We start from the raw sequence: 14,172 nt of genomic DNA, 5'->3' as shown, positions 1-14,172 counted from the left end.
TTATACCTAAAAAAAAAAGGTGCTTTTGATCCCCTCTATGCATGCTACCAACATATTAGTAATAATTTAAACCTGAATGTGAGGACGATCGCTAGGAGCTTTATAGTTTTGGGTGGCACCTCTTGGTATTTAAAGCATCCATGATTCAAATCTTCTCACTCCAACTATCAAATTAGGGGGGTGAGGGAATAAAAAGAGCCTTTGTAGCTAGTGGCGAGTCATAATTATAGTTTTGCAAGTAAGGAAAAATTAAAAGACAATATAAAAGAAAAAACCTAAATATATTAATAATAAAATATATAAATAATTGCAAACAACTATAATTGTCATACAAAATCTAATATAAATGTAAATTATAATTTATTTTTATACCTACTGTAGGGGTAAAAGCCCAAATCCGATATTGGGCCTTGGCCGAGAACATGGGTGATCTGAGGACAATTAAATAATAGTAAGTGGTTTAAGCTCATAACTTCACGAGCATGATATTAATGGGAAGGTGGTCCGAGGAAGAATACCTCATTGGATAGGCTAAACACGAGTCTGATGTAGATCCTAATGATCAAGGCGACCTTCTAGGAAGCTCTAGTGGCAGGGACGTACTTCTCAACTGTACCAGAAAGTAGAAGCTAGGAGATACAAAGGGAAAAGCTGCTGCCATCGCATTGAATGCCCTGCAGCTAACTTTCTGGCCGCATTTATGTGGAAAAGACCCCTGAACAGTGCTGTCTTGGCTATCACAACTCACAAAAAGCCAAAAATGGTGTCTGATAGGACAGGCACTCAAGTAGTGGCTTGGATGATCAATAAATGGAAGGCCAAGATCATTAGGAGGGAGATATATAATGTAAGAGACCCTTGAAGGAAGGGAGATTGGAAAATCAAGAAAAAAAACACTGTAGCAATATAGAACCAGTCTCCTCGGACTCTGCTAAGGACGTTTTTCCTTAGTTAAAGTTCTTTATTTTACTTTCTTTGTCATCAAGATCTGTTTATTTGTTGCTCAATTCATTAAAACCCAGTTTTCCAACCCATTCTCTACAAATTTATTGTTTTGGGCCTTTTGAGCCTAAGTCCATACACTTTTTGGGCTAAGAGTTCAAATCAAGTCCGTACACCTACTATAATTTAGTCAAAGTAAGAGATTAATTTAAATACATATGGTTTAGACATCTAATTTGATTCCTTAAATAAATTGAGAAAGTAAGTCAATATAAACGTATTAAGAGGATAACAATAAACCTACAAAGTTGTATACACATCTCAATGCCTTAATTCCTTTTCAAAAAATTAGTGGAATTCTAGTTTTTTTTTTTTTTTTTTTAATTCTTCAAAGTATTTAAAATTTTGGTTTATAACAAAAACTCAATGCTTTGAAACTGAAAAGTCAAGAGATAGAGGAGGGAAAAAAATAGTTGAGGCACTATAGTTTTAGTTCAGTACAAGATGAGCCTTTGTAGCTAATGGCAGAGCCATGATTTTAGTTTTGTGGAGAGAGCAAAATTAAAAGACAATATAAAATAAAAAAACCTAAATATATTAATAACAAAATATATAAATAATTGTAAACAACTATTGTGAGAACTCAATTTGGATTGACCCTGAGTGATGGGTTTTCAGCCCAATAAGCCCAAACAATAAATTTATAGAGAGTGGGTTGAAAGGTTTAGGTGCTGGCCGTCGATCACCATGCATGAGCTTTTCTTATAAAAAATGCTAAGAGTTTCTTTACAAATGGGGGAATGCTCCTCGGCCACAGGCCGAGGAGGCCTTCTTGTTCTCTCTTTCTTTTTTCCCTCCCTTCTTTACTTTACTAGCTTTTCTTTTATAGTTTTCATCTTCCTATCTCCTTCTTCCATATGTTGATCATCTATTTGCCTTTTTTCTGGCCGTCCGTCCCATCAGAGGCCTTATCGGTACTCAAGTGGTTTACTCTGATCAACGTTATCCTGCCAATGGGTTACCTCCCCATTAATGCGGCCAGGGGGGGTTAGTTGAGTGCATTAAATGCGAGAGTGACAGCTTACTTTGGGGTTAGTCTCTCCCCAAAATCACCTTTGTCAGACCGAGGATAAGGTGGTCATCGGCGAGGATTGGGAAGAGAGGCTTTCCCCACTTTTAGCCCTGAATAGCCTGTGCTACTCGGTCTGGGCCTTGGGCCTGCTACATGATGGGCCGAGGCTATCAGGCCAATGGGCCCCACAATAGCCCCTCAAAACCCTGTTGCACGTTCCCTCGGACGAGGAGGAGGGTTTTGATACCTGCGGGTCCATTGGACGAATTGCCCCACTTCGGTTTGTACTGATGCTGGCGGCTTTTTGACTGCCCGATGCGCGTTTTTAGCGTTTCAAGACTTAATGGGCGCCCACATTAAATTTTGGCGGCACCACGTTTCCCACTTTCAACGGCATGATCTTTTGCTTTTATGAGCAAGCGGTTACATTTGGGGAACCTAAGGGGGAGTATAAATACCTGTTTGAACCTAAGGGTTCCATCATTTTCGCGCTTACAATTATTGATGCATATAGTTCGAGTCTGGTTCGACTTGCACACTATCTGAAGAGTATCGTCATACTTCTGTAAGTCTTCTTTTTCTAGTGACCCCAAATTTCCTTGATTTCACTCTTCCTTTTCTCTTTTAGAACTTTTAGTTGTCTTTGGGGAATGAGTAAGTTTAAGAAGTTGGTCGAGTCCGATGAGATGATGAACAAATTCATTGTTGACTATGGAATACCCAATAATGTGAATTTGAAGTACTGTGAAGAGGGAGAGTGGTACCTTAGGAGGAGGGAGGGTGAAGTTGTGATCCCGATAGTTGCTTTCGTAGAAGGAGGGATGAGAATCCCTATGAGGCCGGTGACCCTTAATTACCTTAGGCATTTTCGCCTGGCTCCTACTCAGTGTGCCGTGAATGTATTTAGGATATTAGGGTGTGTAGATACCCTAAATGAGAAAATGGGGCTGAGACTGACTCACCACGATGTGAATTGGTGTTACAACCTTCATCACCTGAGGGGTAAGACATATTATATGAAGACAAGGGACGATAGGGTTCGTCTTATCCAGTGTCTTCCTGATTCCAATAAGGGGTTAAACCAAGATTTCCTCATAGTGTCGGGAGAGTGGCACGACGGCTTTCATTTCCCAACGGTAGAGGGGGAGCCAGGTAGGGCATCCGAAATACAAGATAATCTAGGTCTCAGCATTTTCAAGTTTTATACCTGTATACTCGATTTGGTTGATTAACCATAGGAATTTCGCTTTTCTTTTCGCAGATCCACACGCCTTTGCACGTCATTTCCACCTGGTTAACAAAGCGGATTTGGAAACCGTTCTCAGGTCGGACCTTTTTTTGAACGAACCTGATAACCAAGTCAGAGCTGCTCATAAAATCCTCGGATGCGACCCAGCTCAGACGTCATTCCCAGTTCCGAAGCACGTAATTAGAGCTCGTGACCCTCGGCTTACGCAGATTACCGTGGTGGAGAGCGATTTTGCTTTTACTGAGGGGTCTTATATACCTGAAGGCATTCCGCTATCAGGTCCCTCTTCATCCCGGTAAGTAACGGTGGCCGAGAAAGGACCATCTAAGAAAGCAAGGGAGGTGGTTGAACTGAGTTCCTTCGAGGACGAATATAGTGTGTTTGACTTAGTTGATCAGTCCGAGGATCCTCCCGGTGACCTAGGAGACCCTCACTTGTCCGAAGCCGATCTCCAGTCCATAAGAGTTGGTACTTAGGCTGAGATGGGTTTAAAAAGACAGCCCCAAACCAATCTTCTCGACCTGCTTGAAGATGGTTCCAAGAAGGATGTACCAGGGGAGTCGCAGCCCCAGCCCCCAGCACCTCAGCCCCAAATTCTAACCATGCAAACTAGGTCGTCCTCCGTTCCTACAGTAACAGCCCCTCCTACTGAGTCTCATGACCTGAAAAGGAAAAGACTTTCCAAGGGTAAAGAGCCAATGGATGGGAGCAAATCTCATTCTTCACCCGAGGAGGGTAGAACTCGCAAGCCTCCAAAGCAATTGAAGCTCGGTGATCAACGGAAGAGCAAGAAGGCCACCCAGCAGCCCCAGGCTCAAGCCTGGCTGCCTGCTGCCATGCTCCATGATCAGCCCCTAATGGATAACGCATCGATGCGGGAGTCTCAAGGAGACGAGGGGGCTCTCGTGGCCGAGGCCCTAGAGAAATCTCTTCTTCTTCCCATTGATATGGCCGAGTTAGAGAAAATGAGTGGGGTAGAGGTTGTCCTCGACCTTAAGAAATATCTAGGCATGGTAGGTCCTTTGACACCTATTCATTTTACTCAAAATTTTGTCGCTTAGTACCTTTCTTTCTCTTTACAGAGTTGCTTGTTTTTACTGGCAGGCTATCCAGGCCCTTTTCAGGTTGGGCGAAGAGGTTGATGATCATAGCAATGCCTTAGCGCAAGAGCGCGACAAGTTCCTAGAGGCGGCCAATACTCTTAAGAGATCTGAGGCCGACCTGAAAAAGGCAATTGAGGATCTGGCAGAAATGGCGAAGGCCAGGGATATTGCTGTCTCTGACCTAGCCGTGGTCAGGAAGCAAGCTGAGGATCAAACTAACCGCTTGCAACATGTTGAGGGTCAATTACAAAAGGCCAAAGAGGACATTACCTATATGAAGGCAAATTTGACCAAGGCAATCCATGAAAAAGGTGTTGCCGAATATGTCAAGGACGAGGCTGTGAGAGCCAAAGACGAGGCGGTATTTGCGAAAACAGACGCTGAGCGCTCTATGGAAAAGGCAGAGGAGGATGCTTTCGCAGAAGGGGTGGCTAAGACTGAAGCCACCCTTCGGGCTCAAGTTCCTGCAGTGTGCAGGCATTATTGCTCTCAAACCTGGCATGAAGCCCTCAACCAAGCAGGGGTTGATGCCTCATCTGAGCTTAGAAGGGAGGACAGGGTATATTACCCTTCGTGAGGTTGCACCTGCTGCTCCTGAGGAGGGATCCTCATTACCATCGGTTGAAAGTCAGGATAGGACCGCCGAGGATGTACCGTTAACTGATCAACCATCTGAGGAGGTTGAGCCCCAAAGAGTGTTGGAGGAAGTTGTAACCGAGGGTCAAGGAATACCACAAGACATGGCAAGTCCTCCGGCGGACCTTTTGAAATCAAGCCCTTAGGCCTTGGCCCAGACCTTTTTTGATTTACTTACTGACTTGATTTGCCTATTGAATTGAGGAGACTAGTATACGGCATAGGATAGCTTTGCTTATTTTCTCTTTGATATTAATTTGTTTCTTACCTCAGCGGCATTGTAAAGGAATTGTATACTTTCCGTTTGAACTGAATATATAATACTTTGCTTCCATCTAATGACATTTTCTTTTGTTTGCTTTACTATTGTATTCTGCTCAATATTCGTATTCTATTCCGGAGTTAGCCTCATGAAACCGTCTGTTACCCTTCGAATATAAATCTAAAGATCGTGGTATAGCTTGATTCTAAGTAACGCTTTGGTTTTTCTCTAGATAGTTATTCTCTCTACGGGTTTGAGTCCGATGACCATACAATACCCTGGTTCTGCCCAGTATTCAGGTATAATGGTGTGTGTAGTTTTACCATAGGTTTGGGTCCGAGGACCATGCAATACCTTGACTCTGTCTACCACTTCAACTTTTCCTGTAAGTATTAGATATAATGGTGTGTGTAGTTTTACCACAGGCTTGGGTCCGAGGACTATACAATACCTTGGTTCTGTCTACCACTTCAATTCTTCCTGTAAGTATCTAGTTTCCCCATAGGTTTGGGTCCGAGGACCATGCAATACCTTGGTTCTATCTAGTATCCAGGTATAATGGTGTGTGTAGTTTTACCATAGGCTTGGGTCCGAGGACCATGCAATACCTTGGCTCTGTCTACCACTTCTATTTTCTGTTAGTATGAGATATAATGGTGTGTGTAGTTTTACCATAGGCTTGGGTCCGAGGACCATGCAAGACCTTGGTTCTGTCTACCACTTCAATTTTTCCTGTAAGTATCTAGTTTCCCCATAGGTTTGGGTCCGAGGACCATGCAAGACCTTGGTTCTGTCTAGTACCCAGGTATAATGGTGTGTGTAGTTTTACCATAGGCTTGGGTCCGAAGACCATGCAATACCTTGGCTCTGTCTACCACTTCTATTTTCTGTTAGTATGAGATATAATGGTGTGTGTAGTTTTACCATAGGCTTGGGTCCGAGGACAATGCAAGACCTTGGTTCTGTCTACCACTTCAATTTTTCCTGTAAGTATCTAGTTTCCCCATAGGTTTGGGTCCGAGGACCATGCAAGACCTTGGTTCTGTCTAGTACCCAGGTATAATGGTGTGTGTAGTTTTACCATAGGTAGCTGACGGGATACACCCCAAAGATGGCACGAATTGACAACCTTGTAATTGGGTTCACAGAGGAAGATGTCCGGCGTCTCCATCACCCACACAACGATGCACTTGTAGTCAGCATACGTGTGGGTGACTACAACACCCACCAAGTCCTTGTGGACAATGGGAGCTCTGCTTATATCCTATACTATTTGGCATTCCAACAGATAGAGATAAGGAGAGAACGGTTGATTCTGACCAACGCGCCACTCGTAGGATTTGGGGGAACAAAGGTGCATCCCTAAGAGCGGTCACCTTGCCGATAACAATCAGAGATTACCCTCAGCAGATCACCAAGGATGTTACGTTCCTAGTTGTTGATTGTTCATCTCCATACAACGCCATATTGGGTTGTCCTACTTTGAATTCATTGAAGGCTGTGATCTTAACCTACCACTTGATGATCAAGTTTTCCACCGAGTACGAGGTAAGGGAAGTAAGGAAGGATCAAGTGGCAGCATGCGAATGCTAAATTGCCATGCTAGAGATGGACGATCATTTACAGACTATGTGTATAAAAGAACAGTGAATGGTAGCAAAACCAGTGGAAGGGTTGGAAGAAGTACTCCTTGATGATTCTAGGCCTGAACGAACAATGAGGATAGGAACTTTGGCTAGCCAGCCAGTATGTCAAGCACTCACGATGTTCCTAAGGGAAAACCAGGATGTATTCGCCTGGAGTCATAAGGACATGCCAGGAATTAATCCGTTGATCATAGTCCACAAGTTAAACATATCACCCTCATTCTCTCTTATCCGGGAAAAAAAGCAAGTGTTCGCACAGGAGTGCGGTAAAGCCATAACTGAGGAGGTTAAAAATTACAAGAAGTAGACTTCATACGAGAAGTGTACTACCTCGACTGGCTGGCAAATGTGGTGATCGTCAAGAAAGCTAACGTGAAGTGGAGGATGTGTATAGACTTCACAGACTTAAACAAGGCCTGCCCCAAGGATAGCTATCTTCTCTTGCAAATTTACACCTTGGTAGACTCAACTGCAAGACACCAACTGCTAAGCTTCATGGACGCATTCTCTGGTTACAACTAGATCAAATTGAATGAGGCTAATCAAGAGAAGACTTCATTTGTTACCAGCCAATGCCTCTTTTACCATAAAGTGATGCCCTTTGGACTCAAGAATGCGGGTGCAACATACCAAAGGTTGATGAACATAATGTTTGCACATCATATCAGAAGGAATATACAAGTTTATGTGGATGACATGTTGGTAAAAATCATGCGGGAGGACGACCACTTGAGTGACCTCCAAGAGACCTTCAATACACCCCGGTTGTACAATATGAAACTAAATCCAAACAAGTGCGTGTTCGAGGTGACAGCAGGAAAGTTCCTGGGATTCATGGTATCCCAAAGAGGTATTGAGGTCAACCCAGAAATTATACAAGCTATAATGGAGTTAGCTCCGCCAAAGACAGTCAAGGAGGTGCAGAACCTGAACGGCAAGGTAGCATTAAACAAGTTCGTCTCAAGAGCAACGGATAAGTGCCTACCTTTCTTCCGCACATTAAAGAAGTCATTCGAATGGACGACCGAGTGCCAATAAGCATTTGAAGATCTGAAGGTGTATCTTTCTTCTCCGTCTTTACTAAGTCCGTCCAAGCTAGGGGAAGAACTATTCCTCTACCTAGCCATTTCCCCGGCCGTTGTCAAAGCAGCTTTGGTCAAATAAGAGGACAGGGTGCAGAATCCCGTATACTTCACAAGCCAAGCACTACGAGGAGCGAAGAGAGGTACCCCTAGATGGAAAAGCTTGCCTTCGCATTAGTAACTGTGACATGAAAGCTTAAGCCGTATTTCCAAGCACACATTGTGATCGTCCTGACGGACAAGCCCCTTCGTAGAGCTATGAGTAGCCCTGAAGCTGCAGGACAGATGGCATTATAAGCAGTTGAGTTAAGTGAATTCGACATACAATATCGACCACGCACGGCTGCAAAAAGGCAAGTAATAGCTAACTTCATCGCAAAATTCACTCTCATGAAAGGCCAGAGGGCAGAAGAGATCCCTTAATGGAGCATCCATATAGACGGGTCCTCTAATAGGTAAGCAGGTGGAGCTGGTGTGGTACTCTATAGCCCAGAAGGAAATAGGATCGAATGCATGGTCCGTCTGGATTTCCCTACTACCAATAACGAAGTAGAATACGAAGCCTTGATAGTGAGGCTGGACCTTGCTAAGGCCGCAGGAGCTGAAAATTTGGTCGTATATTGCGATTCCCAAATAGTAACTAGTCAGGTTAATAGCGACTATGACTGCAAGAATGAATGAATAATAATTACCTTGAACGGGTAAAGGATTGAATTAGCAACCTCCGAGTAAAGTTTTTTCAAATCCCAAGGGAAGAGAACAAGCACACCTACCAACTTGCTAAAGCTGCTTCAGCAAAGCACATGGTCATCCCTGGTTAGGTATTGTCCTTCATTCAAATCTCGCAGTTAATAGACGATACCAATGTGCAAGAGATAGGTTCTGAGAACTGTTGGACAACACCAGTAGCCTTCAACCTGAAGGATGGCACACTACCAAACGATAAGGAGGCCGCAAGGAGGTTGAAGGTTCAAGTAGCTCGCTTCATTTTAATCAAGACGTCCTATATAAGAGAGGCTTCTCCCGACCGTACCTAAAGTGCCTCATTCCGAGTAAGCAGACTGTGTCATGAGAGAGGTCTATGAAGAAGTCTGTGGAAATCATTTTGGATCATGGTTGTTGGTGCAAAAATTAATCTGGGTGGGGTACTATTGGCCAACCATGTAGAGGGATGCCCATGCATACGTCAAGGCTTGCAACAAGTGTCAGAGATTTGGCAACCTCATAAGGCAACCAACAAAGAAGCTCACCCCAATGATAGCCCCATGGCCATTCACTCAATAAGGGTTGGATATCATGGGCCTCTTTCTAACAGTGATGAGACAATTGAAGTTCCTAGTAGTCGGCATTAACTACTTCACCAAATGGGTAGAAGCGGAAGCCTTGGCCACCATCACAGAGAAGAATGTGCACAGTTTCGTATGGAAAAACATTATCTATAGGTACAGTATACCCACAGTGCTTGTCTCGGATAACTGAAAGTAGTTTGACGACAACGTGTTCAGAGACTTTTGCTCACAGCTAGGGATCAAGAACCATTATTCATCATCTACGCAACCTCAGGCCAATGGAGAAGTTGAGGTCACGAACCGATCCTTGCTTAAAATCATCAAGACTCGACTCAAGGGGGTAAAGGGTATATGGCTGGATGAATTACCAAGTGTTTTATGGGCATATAGGATGATGACAAGAACACCTATAGGGGAGACACCATTTCAACTGGCATACGAAAGTAAGGCGGTCATCCTGGCTAAAGTAGGACCTATAAGCTACAAGGTAGGAAACCAAGACGAAAGTAAGAATGACGAAGCTATGCACCTGCAGCTTAATATGGTGGACGAAGTAAGAGCAATAGCTAAGCAAAGGTTAGCATGATACCAAAATCTCATGGCAAAGCACTACAACTCTAAGGTCAGACAGATGGACTTCTAGGTTGGAGATCTTGTCCTGAGAAAGGTGACAAACGCCACCCCAGGGAAGCTAGGACCTAATTGGGAAGGACCATACAGAGTTGCATCATGGCATAGGAAGAGAACCTATCACCTGTAGACGCTGGACGGACAAAAGTTGAGTCACCCATGGAACGCAGAGCACCTAAAGAAGTACTACCAGTAGACAAGCGACGACGCTCCTTATCTCCAGTTTATTTCTTTTTAGTTGAATTTTTTCTACAGTTCCTTTTAAAGCCCAAGGGCAAGTTTTTAAGAACAATTTTTACGCATGAATTACCATAATAATAAGAGGAGTTATTTAGAAAGGCCACATATTTTTATATCTATATTTCTACAATATCAAATCCATAAAATGGACAGATTCCATAAGTCCACAAAGTGGGTGGGATTCATTATTAATGATAAGTCCATAAAAGTGGACAGATTCCAGTTATAAAGTTCACAAAGTGGACGAGATTCATTATTAATGATAAGTCCATAAAGTGGACGGATTCCAGTTATATAAAGTGGACGGATTCCAGTTATAAAGTTCACAACATTAATGATAAGTCCATAAAGTGGACAAATTCCAGTTATAAAGTTCACAAAGTGGATGAGATTCATTATTAATAACAAGTCCATAAAATGGACGGATTCCAGTTATAAACCCCACAAAGTAAACGTGATTCATTATTAATGATAGGTCCACAAAGTAGACAAATTCCAGAAATAAGGCCCACAAAGTGGACGTGATTCATTATCAATAATAAGCCCATAAAGTGGACAGGTTGAAAGTCCACGAAATAAACGGTTTTCATTATTAATCATAAGTCCATAAAATGGATGGACTCAAACATCAAGTCCACAAAGTGGACGGGTCTCATCCCTAATGGACGAAGTCCACAAAGTGGATGGACTAATTTTTGAATTTAACAAGTCCATATGGAGGACGAATCACCCTAAGGGGATGACTTAAGCCCGTTAGACTCAAAAACTCTTGCTCAAACCTAAGAGGTGGACGGATTCACCCTAAAGAATGAGTTATATTCATAACCATAAACTGAATGGATTCATCTACAAGAATAAAAGTAGACGGATAAAATAAGTAATCAATATATTACGGAAACCCATAAAGGGAGAAGTCTAGATACCAAAAAAAAAAAAAGACTGTTAATTCAACATAAATTGTTCTCCAGAATCTTTACATTTTAGCAAAAAAAAAGGGGTCTATTGTTGGACGAGAGTATCCTCATTCTCTCTTCCAAAACTTGAACTTCATCAGGTTAACGAGTGCTATCCTCGACGATTTTGCTTTGGCTTTCAACAGCAGTCTCTCCGTCACCACGGGGGTTGTTAACGAAGGCATCATCAGCAAATAATTCATCCGTGCTCTCGAAGTGGACAGGTTGAACTAAGGTCTGGGCTTGGGCCTCAATGGTAACATGTGACAAGTCCAGGTCTGGAAAAGAAGTTTTGACTTAACGGAGGCAATTGTCAAAGCCTTCAGCAAAGGAGCCTTCGAGCTCTACCAGGAAGGCGTTGGAGTCACGGTACTCACGTATCGCTTTTTCCTTTGCCTGATGGAGCCAGTCCTTAATGTCACTAATTTCTTTCTCTTTGTCCTCCAAGGCCTGCCTCAACAGCTCTGTCTGCTTCTCCAGCTCACTTTAGCTTACTCCGACAAAGCAAGTTTCTCTCCTAAACTGTCTTCCAGGCCTTCAACTTAGCCAGTTTGTCCTCCGTCAACCTTGCCTTTGCCCTAATATGGTCCAGCACCGTCTCATGGTTAGGCAACGACCTATAAACCTTTTCATCATTGACATCGCTTGAAAAAGAGAGGGTTAGTAACCAGGCAGGTTGAAGAAAAGAAAAAAAATAGACGGACATAGTTACCTGAGCAATGCTAAAAAGCCCGGTCTCCCCCATGGCCTCAGTTGCGTGGTTACTCCAGTCCTCATAATTGTCAGCCGTGATGATGGACATGAGCTGCTCTAACGCATACTTAGAATCCTCACGGAGGAGGACGGGTGGTTTTTAGTACCGAGAATAGGGCTCGTCATGAGTCCCTTGCCCCTTCCATAACCAAGAGGAGTGACCATCTTCCTAGTCTCAGCCTTCAACCCCATGACGGGCTCAGGAATAGTTTTAGGCTTCTTTGGAAGACGGACAATCTTCTTTGGCTGCTTCCTTTTGGTCGACGGGTTAGCCAGGCCTGTCCCCTTAAAGGGCTGACTCCCCTTTTGTTTTTTCTTCAAAGCAGCTTGCTACTTAATGTAGGCCCTTCTCTTGCTATCGTCCATTTTGCATAAAGATGGATGGGGATACAAGAGTTTAGAAAATGTGAAAAGTAGAGAGACTAAAGTGTTGGGCGATGGACTTATGTTGGCGTACTTGACGATCGTAGCGTCGAGTTGCTTCTGTGGGCTCTAGTCCGTCACAATACCAGTGAAGAGTGTTTAAGTTGACCAACTTAGCCCACGTCCTCTCTAATAGTTTGGTTTTGTTAAAAAATATTTTCCAAAAAGCTCCACTACTCAAGTGAGACTTGTGGATGGTCCTGGGCTACAAAAGGAGACAGTTAAAGTAAAGTAAATCTACAATTAAAAACTAAATAAAGACAGATGCATACCAGACGGGGGCATTATACCCAAGTTTTGTTGACGGGCATGAACTCTCAGTCACCAGGGTGACACATCCATTCGTCACCCTCCATGAAAAAATAGCGACTTTTCCAGTTTTTGTTAGAGTTTGGGGTGTCACACACGAGCCTTAGTAACGAGCTCTTGGGCACAAAGTTGTACATGCCCTTGGACTGAACAATTTAGTCGGACAGTAACAGTGAAAAAATTCTTCTACCATAAACCTGTGCAGTCCCCTAACCTCCCCTAAGTGGAACTCAACCCAATGCTTGGAGCCCATGTAGTGGGGTATTACCTAAGAGTTGAAGCCAACCCTACGAACTTTATGTAAATATATTTTAAAAAATTTAAAACTTTTTTTTTCCAATAATGTTGTCAAAAGTTTATGAAAATTGATTTTGAAATGCATTCAACTATATAAGTGACAACTCATGATTTTTTTACATATTTTTTAATATATTATTTTTATGGATAGATAGTGAGGAAAGGAAAGATGATGTTCAAACCACAATATATTAGATACCATAAAGAATATCACTACCACTTAGTTATCACTTGAATCCCAAAGCAATGCATGTTAATAATACATGTTAACATAAAATAATTAGAATTAACTTTAACAAAGTGATTATTAAGAAGCACTTATACATAAAAATAAAGTTTTAAGAGTTTTTTTTCCCTTTCGTTTTTTTATTTTTTATTTTTTAAAAATAACAGATACAAAAGTACATACCAATTAAAGTTATACAGTTTTAACTTCTTATTTCTTCTCAAAAAAAAAAAAAGTTTTAAACTTCTTACAGTATTAACATTAGTAGGACAGAAAGTCAACCTGCTAGCCTATCTGCTACTCCACTTGATATGCAAGCAGGTCTTAGTTGCCACAGTAGCTAATTATCTGATTTCAATGAGCACACTGCACTCACCTTTGAGGATAACTGATCCAACACTCAGCAACCTAATTAAGCACCAGCTCTTTAGTATATGCCACCACAGGAGCCAAAATCCATCTTACTTCAAAAGTTCATTAAGCACATGCACCAGTTCATAGTGACAGCTTGGTACCCTTTCTCAAGAGCCATGCACAAAGCCTCTTTGATAACCAAACAGCCAGCCATCCTCTTTTGGCCAATCATATCTGTTGCTACAAAACTAGAACCCTTCCATTCATCTTTACTCATTAATTTCCTTGCAGTCTTCAACCATAAGAGAATTTTCCAACCAAGAAATTCATTGAGAGAAAGATTGCCTCAAGTAGATACGGCATGGATGCTACTAACTGTAACTTCTTGCTTACATTGTGTGCACAAGGAAATCAAGTATTGCAGTATCGGCTATAAAGTTGAACACTAGTAGCAAGTATGACAGAATCTTGCAATGCAGCTTTGCACCTAAATTCTAAAGGAACCATAGTGTAACTACAAAGACCACCCAAAATTCATCTAGCTAGTCCTGATTAAATGAATAACCCCCTAACCAGCTTATGTTCCATGATTTGATGGATTAAGAGGTCAAGCTTTCACCAGACTAATGTAAGTGCAGAACCAAACCATACCAAATTAAATGAGTTGAATGTAATTGTAATGGATGGAGACATATCTTGTAATAGT

The sequence above is a fragment of the Quercus suber genome, unplaced genomic scaffold, assembly GCF_002906115.3.
Source record: "Quercus suber isolate HL8 unplaced genomic scaffold, Cork oak 2.0 scaffold_40, whole genome shotgun sequence".
NCBI lineage: Eukaryota > Viridiplantae > Streptophyta > Magnoliopsida > Fagales > Fagaceae > Quercus > Quercus suber.
This window is presented reverse-complemented; position numbering follows the sequence as displayed.